This window comes from Ambystoma mexicanum, chromosome 6p (genome assembly GCF_040938575.1).
Source record: "Ambystoma mexicanum isolate Mex_15411 chromosome 6p, UKY_AmexF1_1, whole genome shotgun sequence".
NCBI classification, from domain to species: Eukaryota; Metazoa; Chordata; class Amphibia; order Caudata; family Ambystomatidae; genus Ambystoma; species Ambystoma mexicanum.
Window position 1 is genome coordinate 1,342,471,838 of NC_090935.1, and position 14,044 is coordinate 1,342,485,881.

Here is a 14,044-nt window from a genome sequence, read left to right on the forward strand (position 1 = left end):
AAGACAGACACAAGTGACCACACCTCAAGGGTGTTTATTAAACTGTATAATGGGTGTGAAAAACGCCTAATCTAAACCTAAGTCTACAATTGGAGCGAGCTACTACCATCAAATAATAATAAAGCAGTCCTAGTGGCGTCTTGTCAAATGAAAAGGGCCTATACTAAAAAAACAATATTGGCAATCCTTACAACTAAGTTACAACATAGTGTGGGATAAAGTTCTTAAGAAAAGAAAGAAGTGTTCACCTTGAGGACAGCAGACTCCTGGGCCTCGCCAGCTCAAGGTTACAGTTCCTTTCAACGATACCGGGACCTTCCGGGGCCAAGTCACTTTCCTGCAAAAGTCTCTTGCCTTAGAAGGCCAGCTGTACCAAAACAATAAACAAAAAAAGCTTCTTTTGTATTCCTTTCACGATGGGTGATTGCTCTTCGCCTCTTGGATCCCCTCAGCTGGGCTCTGATTCTTCTTGCTACGTTAGCCTCCCTCAGTTGGGTTCATTTCAGCCTTTCACTCAAGACGTATCTCTTAATGGTCTCAATGTGCCTTTTCACCAACTATCCATTGTGGACATCCCTCTGCCGGGTTCACACTTGTCACAATGTTCACGGATACATCATTGGTTACTCTCAATTCACAGGCATCCCTCGTCGGGTTCACATTTGCCAGCATGGTAGACATCCCTCAGCTGGGTTCACAATTGCCTCAAACAACAGTCCACTTAGTTTTCATACTGTGGGATTAATTTCCCTTAGTTTTCTCTGGGCTTCCCTCCGTTGGGTTCACACTGCCCTTTTGACTAAATATTATCTCCTTGCAATCTTCAAGAATCTTAATGTCTTTTTAAACAATTGTGCAGCACTCGGTTATCCCATGACAGATGCTGGTGTCACAAAATCTCATGGCTTTCCCCTCTTCCGGGCCCAAACGCCATTTTCACAGCTCAATTTGTTTTCTTTCATGTGTCAAAGACTTTCGAGTGTATGAGAGGTTTTGTTCGACCCTCATAGGACCACTTTAACACATTCCACTAGCCTCTCCTGAGGCCTCTTGTTTTTTGTAGTTTTAAACACAACATACCCCAAAAGGGTTTCAGTCAGAGTCCTTTCGAATGACCGCCCCGCAACGCCTAACTACTCTGCTTCTGTACCTTTTACTAGGGTTCCTTTAAAGTTCAATTACACAAGTTCTTTGTTCAACAAGGTTGCCGCCTTCAAACTTGAGCCCAGTACAGTTCGGTTTCACTATCTGTCTTCTCCCGACTCATCAGCTGTGCTGAACTGTTGGATGTCTCTTGTCTCAGGAGTTAAGGACGGCACCCCGGTGGCAAGCACTTCTCCCTGCTTTCACTATCAGTGTGGGAGGTCCCCATGTGCTGTTGATGCCTGTCACACCACACGCCAGCTGGACTTCCCAGTCTTATGATTTCCCTTTCAGAGGCTTTGCGGGTCTGAGGTGAAAAGGGCAAGGGTAATTCCCCCCTCGTCGTCCCCCCAGCTCTCTCTGCCTATCTCCTCCATTTGAACTGCCGGTCCTGAATAGCTGCTTCCTTGTGCGTTCGACCTTGCTCGAAGTGTGCTTTCGTGCTCTGCCTTTTATCCCTTTGTGGAAGGGAAAGGGCCGTCAGGTGTGCGTAGTTTTTGTAAATTGCCTGACTCTGCCTGACCCTTGTGTTGGGACATGTCAGGTAAACAGCTTGGGTGTTAGTCCATTGTCTGTCATGGTGTATGAAATTGTTCGTGTTGGAAAAGGGGTGCGTGGGGGTAGAACTTCTGAATATCCTACGTGGTAGGATGGGGAAAAGGTGTTTTTGGGAAGGGGGTACTGCATCTCACCCGTCGATGTCCCACTTCCACGCCCCGAGGACCCCTCATCCAGGTGATCCTCCCGCAATGGTCCACCCCAAGGAATTGGATCCAATAGTGATGGCCGTGTCCTGGCCACCTGGATGACAGATCCCCGGGGAATAGCGGGTGAGACACTTCAGGTTTCTCACACCTCCTTGAAATTAAACCAAGAGTAGCAACAATAAATGTTAAATTAAGGAGACAATCCTTAAATTAACGGCCTCACAATATATATTTATTTTAAAAGATATTTACAATCTGTTCATGAACAGCCAGACTCAACATAGACAAGGTCTTTTAGTCCTTAAAGCAGCCAAACCGCTGAAAGAGCTGCTTAGTCTAACTATGAAAGAGCAATAGATCTGTTGGTACAGCAGCATTTATGTAACTCGGGGTGCTGGGTGAACGGAGCCACTGGACTAACAGAACATTTTTTGGCTTGTTCACAGGCAAACCACCCAAACAACTGAAGGGTTAACTGAAACTTTATCAAGATTTCATTGATTTATACCGAAGAAATACTAACGGACAATTAGAAAAGGTAATTCAATACAATCTAATCTGTAAATGCCCAATCAATGTAAACGCCTTCGAAATCTACAGTAATTTCATTTACATTTCCATAGATGCTGTAACGGAGCGCTTCAACAAAGAAAAACCTTTTGGGAATCACATCACGACCACTGCAAACCAGTCTAAAAGTGATCTGACACAATTCATTCCCAGAGGAAAGTTTACAAAATGACCAATAGGTAAGAACTACTCTGGACGACAAACTTAAACTGAAATGCATTGACCTGACACCGAATAGACTTAACCTTTCCACTACTAGCACTACTTTACTGTTCCTCCCATCCCTTCCAAGCCACCACAGGCCATTAAGCTTCTTTCCTTAGCAACAGGTTGCTCTAATTGCATTACAACTGTATATGTAACCAATGACCTGCTCACTGAGTGTAAGATGACGTATCTGTGTAAGCAAACCATGCACGTTTGAAAAATGTGAAATAGCATTGAATCCTACATGTACCAATGTTTCTTTGTGTAAGCCTTGTGAATGAGTGTACTCATAGGACTACACACCCATTATCATACATGAAATTATACCTATGCCTTGAGAAAGCCTGGGTAAGGGCAAAACTACTGCACATGCCTCCAAATGGAGTAAGTTGGCACCCATTTCCTTATATTATAAGCATTTGTGTGTAACCAATGAAAAATAAAAATAGTAATTAGCAAACCACTTATCAAAATCTCATTTGTGAGCCAACAATTTGTTAAGGTTGGGCGCAAGCAACCCAACACAACCTAACACAACCACCTTTTGTCTATATAAGCGTATACCAGTCATTGTTAGGTTCTGCAGCCAGGCCGCAATACTGAGATAATCTCCTACACAAATAACACTGACACTAAAAATGAGAGGCAATTCTGTCCCTCTTTTTGAATTTGAAGGGCAGGTGCACTAGACTATATTCACCAACCTCATGCCCATTTACTGGGTTGTAATACCACTGCCACATGTTTGCCCTACCTCTGCCCACCTCCAGCACAACTCTGCCCACGGCTGCTTAATGCAGCGTTGCCCAGGGTCCTCTTCACCAACCTGCATATCTGTCAATCGGGCTCCTGTCAGACTAGGAGGTCCATGGCAGTCAATTGGTGACATTGCAGGGCAATGGTAGCAGGGCAACGGTAGCCATCTCAGGCCTGCTAGAATTCCACCAGAGAGGGTACAGGTGCACTTCCCCATTCCAGCCCCGTGCTTCCAGAGCACATACGTGGCCACTCCAGGCATCCTTGCAGGATGACTTGCTTTTGGTGAGGTATCTGCCTGTTGGTGACTGTACTTCCAGGTCAATGGTCACTTCCGGTAAACTAGCACTAAAACTCAAGCAGTAGTGTTACTTATGCTGGTAACCAGGGGCCAGTAATAAACCTGAGGGTGACCTTTTGCTACACACTGGACCCTTATGACACAATTACGCTTGGGTGTTCTTTTCTGACATATGGGCTATTCAAAAGCCCTACCAAACAACACAACACAACATTGTTAACTCAATAGTTGTCGTTTGACTTAGTCCATCAGTGTTTTAAAATGTAATTATTTGCCTACTTTATGTGGATATTATTTGACGGTGGCCCATGTGTTTCCCCTGCTTTATCACTCAGATAAATGCCTAAATGCACAATTAGCGAAACAATAGCTTCACTTCTTGTCAGGCGACAAATCATCTGACTCAATAACAGCTGACTGATTAACTGTTCGGGCGCAGCAATCGTGGTGGTCAGCAGCGTTCACGCCTCCTCCCCGTCAGCTCCCAATGCTTCTTGCTTTTGGTTTCACTCAGACATGCCAGCGTTCAGCTTCTGTTAGGCTGTGGCGCAGTCAGCAAGCGGCGCGACGTCAGAGGGAGCTGCAGCCCAGCCTCTAAGGTAAGCTCGGCGCGCCTGCCGTGAACTCCGAGACGGCTTTGTGTGTGTCTGTGTGTGCTTTCCAACAAGCCTTTAATCGCTAAGACAACGAAGGATGGGAATGAGACGCCCGCTTTAGAACCACCCCGATCCTAGACACTGCCTCTCTGCCATGGGCAATATTATCGGACGTTTATGTAGACGGAGTTCAGTGAGAAAAAGTGTATTCATATTTTTGGGGAAAAAATTATCAGTGCAATATGGGATAGCTCAGTGGGTCAAGAACCTGCAACGGAGATCTAGAAGCAGGGTTCATTCACATTAATCAGTGAAGCGGGCACGCTAATCCACAAATCCAACAATCTAAAATAAAGTCCCAGGGAGAAAAGGCGAGTGATTGTTTAACCTTTGAGCGTGTATCTTGTAAATGTAGAGTCTGATTTCTGATTCATTTTGTTTTGTGTGCCCTCCTTCCTGCATTTACACTATGCATTTTAGCATTTACACTTCGACTCTTTCACAAGGACACTTGTTTTGTGGCCCTACACATACCCTGGTTTGTCCTTCAGACACATTCGAATGATTGGCACCTTGCTCCAATACAGATGTGTGCAGTTTGTGGGTAGGAGTCTGTATAAGACATGCGAACGCACTGTGGGCAAAACATACATTTAATAATGGTTACAATTAGCTCAACCGATTTGCCAAGGCCTTTAATCATGTTGCAAACTAGTTGGATTAACTAATAGGTTTCTGAACATTTTGCTGGAAGTTTAAAAATGAAATATTTTGCATCTTTTTCTAGAGTGCAAAATGGACATAAACTGAACGGTCCAATTGTTCCTTACACAAAGCACACTTACAATAAGTGCCAGAAGACAAGTGTATACATATTTAGGTATGTATTTAAGGTTCTGCCTCGAAGTGCTGATAAGAAAAGTTCTCTGTCTCCAAAGCCTTGCGATTGGTTGTGCATTCCAGCAGCTGTTCCACTCCTACAGGGGGAGCACTGCTACAATCCATAAAATCAAGGGCCTCCTCATCCTAGAAAGGTTTTGGAGATGGCTCACATGCACAAATGTGCATCAAGTTGGATTAGACAACTTTACACCCTCTGAAAGCCAATTACAACGTTTCTCATGTTTGCACTGTGATAGAATGCCATCTGTGAGGGTGGAAAGCCTGAGCTTTTTTGATTTTTAGTATTAGAATGATGCGGGTAATTCTGTTTCTGAAAGTGAGATCCTCTAATCTAGAGGTCTGAAACCTACATCTCTTCATATGTTGTGGTCCTCAATGCCCAAGAGCCCTATTCATTGACACTACTGGCTAGGGCAATGGGATTTGTAGTCCAAAACATCTGGAGAGTCGAAGGTCAAGACCCCACTTTCATAATGCTCCATGTCAAAAAGCATACTTGCTGTGGCTGTCTCTTGACTTCCCTAGCAGCTGCCCTGCAGCCTCAGCAGGGCAAGTTCAAAGGTCACATGTGCATCCCTGTGCACAGCTGCTGCAACACAAATTACCAACAGAGAGCGATGTCCTTTCAACTGTTTGTACCGCTGGTTCAAAATATCATCGTTGTTTGCCCCAGCAGCCTGAATGCAGTTGTTAATATCTAAATAAAAGTGATGTCCAGTTTTGACATGGAGGCTTCTGGGATCACACAATTATACAGCCAAAAGCATTTGATGTCATTTACTAGCAGCTTGGTGAACAGTGACCCATTCATGATGAGGCCTGATGTGTTTTAAACTGTTTGGATGGGCGTACCCACAACAACCATGTTAGGTCCAGCCCAGGAAGCCCTCTCTTTGATCCCTCTGAGAAGTCATATCACCTTCCTCCAGGGAACAGGGCCACTCCTCGGGAGGTTCCCTAAGAACTGATGCTTCAGAGGTAGTCCTGTCGTTACAATGGCCCCATTACACCAGGGTGTTATTTATTGGAGACCTTTTGATGTAGGCAGACAGATGATATAGTGTGATTATACTAACCCTGGAGTGAACCTCAGTCCACAGAAAGGTCTCACTCTTTTTATTAGGTAGGGTTTATGAGCTTCCCATTGCCTTTCCCACGAGCTGCAGACAAAGCACTCTAAGAATGACATCAAAAGGCAAAGGACACTTGTTACACCAAACAGGATTGGACCCTTAACAACAGGCGCTGTGGAACACCCTGCTGTAGCATTCTCCCTACATAGGAAGGGGAGGGGAGAAGCCCTCCCCTTAGTAGATTCATCCTTGGAACACTTTTGAAGAAGGATTCTGATTGGGAGTACAGTCTACTACAAAGTCCAGTACCAGAGAGATTAATACCAGCAGCTACGAGGAAGAGGATGGCTCTTCCTCCTAGCCATCAGATTTGGAATGACCAGCTGCATGGGCAAGGCTGTCTGCAATTGAGACACTGGTACCCAGAACCTGTTGACTGGAGGTGACCGAACCCTGCAAGTGACCTTTAGAAACCTTCCTGGTTGGGAGACGCAGAAGAAAGGACTCACCTCACCCTGGTCTGGCTCTCCCAGCAACTGCAAAGCTTAGAAAGCAGTCAAAGCCTGCTTACCACCTCATGACAATTTTTGAGCCAGAACTACCATCCTCAACTCACTTCAAGCCACTACAGGATTTGCGGTGCTGCCTTTGACAGTCCAAGAACTTTGAACCCAGTTACCTGCCTTCCGAGCCATCTTGAAACTCACTCCCCCCTATTGAAGGGCATTGTCCTGTCTCAACTTGAACGCCGGCTCAACTCATTGGAAGCCACCGAATCACTGCATCTTGGCGGCCAACTCGACCCAATAGCCAACTGGGCCCGCTGGAGGCTATCGACACGCACATCTCGAACGCTGAATTGACCCAGAAGAAGCATAGTCCTGAAACGACAAGGCCGCCGACTCTACCTGTTGTAAAGTATCGTCTTAACCCATCTCAAATGCTGACTCGACCCACTATGATCCCCATCTCTAACTCAGTTGAACTGCAGAACAGATCCTGGAAGCTTGGCTTGACACTGCTCTGCTCTGAAAGACAATAGCTACAGGTATTTGAAGTGGCCATGTCCCCCTGGTTTGTCTAAGAGTTCCTGATTAACGTTGAATCCCCCATCTCTACCTTTTTAAAATACATTGGCATAAACTATGATATTTTGCTGCTGTTATCTTTGCCTGAACACCCTTGTCTGCCAACCCAGAGTTGCTTGCCTGCCTTCTCTATGTTTTCCTTTACAGAGGTAGGCTAGTAGTGTTTATATCAGTTGTGTGCATTTTTGTTAGATTCATTAAATATCCTTTTTTTATTTGAATCTTGGCTGGACATTATTTTATTTTAGTACCACATTACTATTGTTGTGTGGTTTGCTCCTGTATAAGCTCACACCCCTCCTGAAGAGTATAGACTTCCCTTGGCCTGCACTACTTCAAACAGCAAAGGTGGGCTGTGTCTGTTTGCCCTTTATGATTGGGACCCCTGCTGTTTTAGTGGTGTGGGGCTGAGTAGGTGTGTTAGCCACTTCCCCCCCCCCCTGTAGTCCTGCAGAAAATATGTCATTTTGTAACAAGCACATCATTCCAACTAAGCATAGACGTGGGGAGCCAGAGAACTCATGGGCAGAGCCCACCCAGTTTCGAGACAACGGGCCTGGCTTGATTCGGGAACTGAAACACTAGTTGAGAATGCAAAGCCCATACCTGGTGCCCTGCTTCCTCACACCCCACAAGACTCATATCTGGCATCCTGCCTCCACAGCCACAAACAAAACAATACCAATGTAAGGAATGAAACATTGAGAATAAGTTACTCTAGTGCACCAACTCAATTATGGAAGTCTTCGTTGGTGAGTTAAAGGAACATCCAATGAACAGTGTTAGTTGAAGTGAAATTCATAAAAAATGAAAGAAATTTCAATTCAATGTTGATGATGTTCTCAAAAAATCTTTAATTTTGTAAATTAGTTGAAAAAACAAATCATGTCTGATATGGTGTTTATCATCACACTTTATAATCTTCAAATCAGTTCTCACTCTCAAATCATGATAAAGTATGGTGTTAAATGTATCCAGTACTTGTATTTCACTTAGTTACATTTCCTAAAGTTGTATACTCATTCTCGACACGTGTTTCCCCATTGAATTTGTCAATGGTTCTTCAGGAGAAGGAATGATTTCCTGATTTGGTTGTGGTTCAGTTTTAGTGCCTTTACTATTGTCCAAATAATCTTTCAACTGGCTTCAAATGAATGTCAATGCCTGGTTTCTTGTCTTCCCACACTCCAACACAAAACTTATACCTAGCATCCTGTATCTCTACTGCCTAGAACACAAAATACATCATGTACCTCCACCCGCCACAACACAAGACCCGTTCCTCCCTTCCTGCTGCCCCACAACAGACAAACCACATCTGGCATCCTGTGCCTCCACCCAAAAAACACCAGACCCAGTCCAGGCATTCTACCTACTCAATACCAAGAGTACAAGCACCACACCTGAAGCCCTTCCTCCTCACACCCCACAACACAAAACCCATAACTAGCATCCAGGTTTTGGCAGAGGCAGTACAGTGCTATCACATGATGTGTCCTAAGTCACACACCGTTTGAGAAGTGAGGCTGGGATTTGAGCCCAGTCTGCTCAACAGTCTTTGGAGACTTGATCACATATAAGATCACATATATCATCAGCTGAAGCTGATACAAATACAGTGTGCATGGCTTTAAATAGCAAAGCTAATATTCTCTTTTATAGAGATGACTTGAAAATTACACCATCATTTGGTAACCTAACATGACAAATATAGAAATCATGGGGTCTTATTATAAGTTTGCCAGTCCGGAAACAAGGGTGTCGGCAAACTACGGGTCTGCGTGCCGGAGCCGCCTTGCCCGACAGGTCTGACCCTGCCGGGTACACAGCCGCCACGGTAGGCAGACCCGTCATGGAGGCACAGGCACCGTTAACAACGGTGCCGGTGCTTCTGTGGTCCCCATTCCCATAGAGTACCATCGGACTCTATGTGAATGGGGACTTACAATTTGCCGGCGCCTGACTTTCCGGGCCACCGGGGTTGTAATCGCCCGGTGGCACCGGGAAGTCAGGCGCCAGTAAATAATTACAGGTCCGGCAGCAACCTGCCAGTAGCACCGTCACGGTTACCACCGGACCCGCAATGAGGCCCCATATGTTTAGCAAAATTAGTTTGTAGCTTTATCTTTTCCAATCCTGAAAGAGCATAACAAATACATCTTCTCTGTGTTTTGCAATGTCCTTTCAAGACTTACAGACACACAGCAACAGAAACCAAAACTGAGACAATGTCGCCTGCCTGGGCTAATTGCTCAATACAGGTATGCCCCATGTTATTATGCAAGATGTAAACAATCGTTGAAGTTCCACAAAAAGTTAACATTTTGTGTGTGAAGCCTCATACACCAAGCCCTGATCACATTTGCGCCAACCTTCAAAAACTTTTCACAAATAAGTGCGTTACCAAAACATATTTATATTTGATTTGATATTTTCATGATGTGTTGTAATTACATTCAATAGACAGTTACATTTAGAAAAATGTTGCAAGCCACGTGTTACAAACGTCCATTCTGTGCTTTTAAAGAAATGTCACTTCAAATCTTCGACACGTGTTTCTCGCATATATTCTCGTGGAGACTAGTGAGCTTCTTCAAGGTTATGTTCAAATGACATCATCTACCAGAAACAATTCTTTCCTTGTTTGTCTTGATTATCTGTGTCAAAATATGATGAATAACAATCACCCAAAAACATAGTTTGATAAACTCTAAGCATGCAATATATTTAACTCCATATTATTCTAATATGAGACCTGCCACATTATTAAATCCTTGTTTTTAAATAATTTTAAGTCAACAAGTTTTTAAATGTGAACGCTTGTGCATTGCACCCTGAGCATACCATGGTCTGTACACAACTTCACAGTTACTAGCTATGCCTCTGCTTCAAACCAGCGCCTATTGTCTGTGTGTACAATTCACAATGTATATCAAATTGCCACTCTCCAATCGATCACATATTTCCTTGGCTTCCGTTAGAAATACATTCCCCGCATTTCTTTTCGGAGAATACAAGCGCACCAATCACTCTCCTGCCACCAATATTATCAACTGACAAACTCATACATTCCCTCAGTTAATACCTTTTCACTTTGAATCCTGTCTGGGAAGGACGCCTTTTATTGCTTAGCTTCTATCATATCCCTTGGCAATAATCTCTTCAGTATGCCTCACGTGTTCTGAAAATGAGACACAATGTAATGTATCGTCAAACATCCCTCCCTTACCAAGCTTCCTAACCCACATCATGTCGCCCTGCGTACCTGCATGTCCAAGCTCCTGTGGCGTATCTAGCAAATACTTGCAGCGTTCTTGACCAGCTGAGCACCATCTTTCCATCTCATTCTATCGCTCTAATCATGATACTAAAGGTCGGACTTCCATCTATCAAAACTGTGCGCCATCTTGGACAAGGAATTAGTTTATAATATACAACTGATATTTGTCTTTTTCAATTCCAAAGATGTGCCACACACAATCAGATATGTATACAAATAGCCAGTCCAAGATGGCGCATGGTTTTTATTGTGGGGTTGGCCAGGGTCACGCAGCCTCACTGGTGCTGGGGGGCCCAGCACCATGGTGGTATGCTGGGGTCACCTGGACTTACAGGTGTTGTAGGGCAGGGCCCTGTGAGGCTGTGGGGACAAAGACTGGGCACCGGAGCAGCTCGGACGGCAGCAGCATCCTGGATGGCGGGTGCCTGGGCTGGACCCAGGGCACCAGGCTGGTCTGGGGGTCCCAGACAAGCCTGGGACCCGCAGGGCCATGATCACACGGCGTGGGCCTGCAGGCCAGGGCTGCAGGACCGTGATCACATGGTGTAGGCCTGCAGGCCCAGAATGAGAGACTGAGACAACAGATGTTCCATGGTTGGAGTCCATGCAGTTGCTCCTTTTATTAGCTTGTGCCAACTTAAAAGGGCATTAAACATTGGGAGGGACCCATATCTTAAAAGGGCACTTCACATAGGAGGGTCACCCATCACACTCCTCCTTTTTCATAACGAACAAAACAAATGTTGCTGAGACATACATTACCCCCCCCAAAATACTCCCACCCCCCGCCTTTTACAGAAAGACGATACTTGGAATTATGGGGTAGACAGATAGTAGGATATGCCACTGACACATACATAGGGACTCAGTTGGTTCGAAAGAAATGAAACATAGGGACTCACTTCGTTGCAGACATAAAACATATTAACACACTCTAAACATACTCAGCGGGTGACAATCATGTTTGCTGAACCGCTGGTGGCATGGTGGCAGTTCTACCGCTTTTAAACAGGACCCTTTATTAACCTGGGGGTAAGTGGAACTTCAACCACTGAATCACGCCATAGATAGCTGCTGGCACCATTTAGAGCATGCCTACAAACTACGGGAGCACAGCTTTGCATCCATTTAACTGGGACCACTTTAAGCATATCATCTACATGCAGGCTCACAGCATCTAAACACGTTTGCTGAGTCTCTTCCGAGCACTGGTAGGACTGCAGGAGACCAGTTCACTTTGCTCAAGGGTCTGTTCAGGCCAGTCACTTCTACGAGTCCAGGTCAATTGATGGTACAGTCCAAAGGCCGGCAAAGCCACACCTGGGGTGCCAGGGGCCACCAGGGGCCACATCGGCTTAGTCCCTTGATGTTGGGACAGGCAGTGAGACACAGGTAGCAGGGCTTCGAGGCTGCTCCACATGATGTTTACGGGCCAGGGGTGGCAGCTTGTTACTCACCCCCCCTTTTCTTGGCCACGCTCCCCAGGCAGCAGTGTCACTCAACAGCAGTGGCGCAGGAGGGCGCAAAAGCACCCGTGCAGAGCTGCATCCCTCACTTGCACATTTCACCGCTTCTTGGTGGCGGGTTGTCAGGGCCGCATGAGGTTGGTTGGCCAGACGCAGGTTGGCGAGGTGTCTGGGCCACCTGTTCTCCTCCCCCAGGCAGGAGTGCTGCTTCCTCTTTCCTATTCCCGTGACCACTTGTGGCAGGGTGTCGCTGGTAGCAGGGTGGTAAGTCCACTTGCTGTGCAGGCAGGGTGACACTAGTGGCAGGGTGTTAGCACCACGTGCTGTGCTAGCAGGGGTGCCACAATCGTTTAGTCCTCTCCCCCAGGAAGGAGTGTGGACAGGAATCTGCCAGTAGTAAGAGGGCGCACAACAATGGTAGGGTGACAATGGGGGCAGGGTGTCACTGGTGGCAGGGAGTCAGGGCCACTTGGAGGGCAGGTACGGTGACTGCAGGCAGTGCGACCCACGTGGCAAGGTGTTGGGGCCATACTTTCCTCCCCCACTTCAGGCAGGAGCTTGTGTTCTTTTCCTTAGCTCTTTCCATGGGGCTTGTCTGCAGTACTTTCCTTTCCCCTTTTCTACCTCACCAAACTCGCCATTCACTGCTGTGAACATCTGCTGTCTGATCTTCCAGCGTGCTGTGGTTAAATACACTGGATCTCCTTTCAGATATGCAGTGCAGGTGTCATGGCAACAATATTCACTTATAGTTTTTTACAAATGGGGCGCTGCATTCGTCGCCGCATGTGTGTCACTGCCAGTATGGCACATGGCACGTGCAGGCTTTCATTTCCTCAGCGGCAAGCATTCCTATATCTTCCTCTTCACTAGCTCCTAGATCGGAGTACTCTTCATCAAACCGCTGGAGGCTGAGGATCTGCAGAGGGCTTTATTTACAGCACCGTCATGGAGCGCTGTATCACCGCCTCGTGGGCCCGGCACATTGCTGGGGCTCCTGTCCTCATGGCCCCGACACAGAGCCCACTTTAGTGGCTCACTGCCGGATGCCCTGTGTTGACTGACTCATTGGGCTGGGCGGTCTTTCCTGTGCCAGCCTCGACACCAGAGTACCTCTTTGCTCTGCTGTTCTGACGTGGAGCCAAACTAATTCACCCCCTGTGGGCCTGTGATCAATTTGCTGCCATATGCCTTTGTTTTCATAACAGAAGCCTGGAGCCCTACCTCTTTTCACCGGGGGCGCCCCGGGTTTACATTGTGGACTTGTCAGTGAAGCGCATGGCGTGGGGGTGGGGGCGGGCACTCAGCAACTCACAGCTTGACCGATCTCCCTCCTCGCTGCGGGAGGGGCCATCAGCACTTACCATCGCTTCCCTCCTTCTGGCGGGGCTTCTGCTTCTTGCTGGGGAGGGGGGGGGGCAGGCACTCCTCTTTTCGGGTGTGGCATCCCACCCTCTGGTGGCAGCAGGTCTCTTGCTCGGGACGTTGCATAGCAGAGTGTGGGAGGCCGCGCAGGTAATTTTGCCTCTGGTTGTGTCGGGTCGGTGCTCTCCTTCATGTTGTGGCAAAAGCTTCTTCACTTCTCCTCTTTTCTCTGGGGGCAGCACAACTCTCTCCCCAGGTGGGAGGTCCCTTTCTGCTTGCGGCTGCCGTCGCTCCATTTCGTTTCCCTTCTCCCAGCGGATGCCGCAGGGGGCTGCGGGCAGACACCCACCCTGGCTGCATGAGCACCCTCCTCTCAGAGGGCCATGGCCAGGGAGGATCCGCCAGCAGGGCATCAGGTATGGCATTCACCCCCCTCTTCCAGAGCAGTGGATGCCGCACCTCCCCCTTTCACCCTCCTCATTCTTCCCTTTGAAGAAAAGAAATGTGGGACACTGCAGGGGTTCCACTCCCTCATCGCCATTATTGTGGGGCTGGCGGCGGTTACGCAGCCAGCCTCACTGGTGCTGGG

General features: G+C 46.9%; 1 protein-coding gene across 4 annotated transcripts in view; it reads left to right on the plus strand.

The window, feature by feature from the left end:
• Positions 1-4,109: 4,109 nt before the first annotated feature.
• CD274 (CD274 molecule) overlaps positions 4,110-14,044 on the plus strand; it is a 210,001-nt gene continuing 200,066 nt past the window's right edge. The window contains exons 1-2 of one of the 4 annotated variants that reach the window (XM_069626015.1): positions 4,176-4,283; positions 5,068-5,160. The gene's annotated coding sequence lies outside the window, so the exon portion shown is untranslated. Of the gene's footprint in view, positions 4,284-5,067; positions 5,161-14,044 lie in introns of all 4 variants that reach the window. The other 3 variants (XM_069626019.1, XM_069626017.1, XM_069626018.1) reach the window with 3 other exon arrangements.